The sequence below is a fragment of the Mustelus asterias genome, chromosome 21, assembly GCF_964213995.1.
Source record: "Mustelus asterias chromosome 21, sMusAst1.hap1.1, whole genome shotgun sequence".
In the NCBI taxonomy this organism is placed as follows: Eukaryota; Metazoa; Chordata; class Chondrichthyes; order Carcharhiniformes; family Triakidae; genus Mustelus; species Mustelus asterias.
In genome coordinates this window covers 61,970,029-61,971,167 of record NC_135821.1, presented here as the reverse complement: position 1 = coordinate 61,971,167, position 1,139 = coordinate 61,970,029, and the positions used below count along the sequence as shown (strand labels likewise).

Genomic DNA, 1,139 nt, shown 5'->3' with positions numbered 1-1,139 from the left:
CGGGCTGGTTGTGGAGAATGTGAAATGCCATTGACGGTCGGGTGGGAATTTTCGGCTTTTAGACTAGCGTGGCCAGAGAATTACGCCCTATAAGTAGAAACGCTGAATGGAATTTTACAGTCCTAACCGCCTGAGAGATTTTCCATTCCCGCCAAAGTCAATTAAGTTTTGAATAGCTCGCCACATTTTACGGCCCCACTCCTGACACAATGGAACTGTAAAAATCCGCCCCAAGAGTATGAAAGTCAGGAAGTAATGCTAAGCCTGACATTAATTTGGCCCCAATTGGAGTGTGAGATGGAATTTTCCAACTGCGCATTGCCCCAAAACTGGAAATTCCTGACGGAGCTCAACGGATCTTTAAATGGTCCTCTGAATTTTTGGTCTCACTGCTATGATTCCCATGGCGGGCAAGGCAGGAAAGTTTCAGCCAAGGTGTCCAATTCTGGGCACCAAACGTTAGTGGGACCTGAAGCCTTTGGAAAGGGTCCGGAAGAGATGGCAGAATGGCTCCTCATAAAGGTAAAGAAAAGGAGGAGCAGGTGACTAGCCTGGGAGCCCAGGTGGCCGAAGCTTTCGGAGTTTGCCACATCTTTGCTTCCTTCAACGATACTTCTGTCCATGTAACTGACCTATCCGTGTCACTGGGAGGATTTAAGGTGAAGACGGCAGAGATCAGTCCTCCCCGAATGTTAGCAACTCAGGACATGTCTTAGAGATGCAAGGAGTTGGGCATCACTGCACTACACATCAAACTGCGCACCACTGGAGACAACAAGACTAAGACCATGCACCCAGTGTCCAGGCAGCCTGGAGAGTCCTGGCTCAATCTGAGATGAAAATTGGCTGATCAGGCTGTTACTCCCATTCCATCAGACAGCACTTGCAGAATGGGAGGTCATAGAGGATGACGTTTGTAAATGTTTTCTGTATGTGCCAGTATAACTAATAAAAGAGTTCTGCTAATCACCAAATAGAAAGAGATTATAGTTACACAGATAAATTATAGTTATATAGTTACATGATTATAGAAACTATGTTTCTATAACATAGAAAAAAAAAGAAGCAGGAATAGGCCATTCGGCCCTTTGAGCCTGCTCCACCATTCATTTTGATCATGGTTGATCATCAAGTTCAAA

General features: G+C 45.3%; 1 pseudogene; it reads left to right on the top strand.

Annotated features, from left to right (window-relative positions):
- The first annotated feature begins 506 nt into the window (after positions 1 to 506).
- Positions 507 to 920, top strand: LOC144508974 (small ribosomal subunit protein uS11 pseudogene; annotated as a pseudogene).
- Positions 921 to 1,139: the final 219 nt, after the last annotated feature.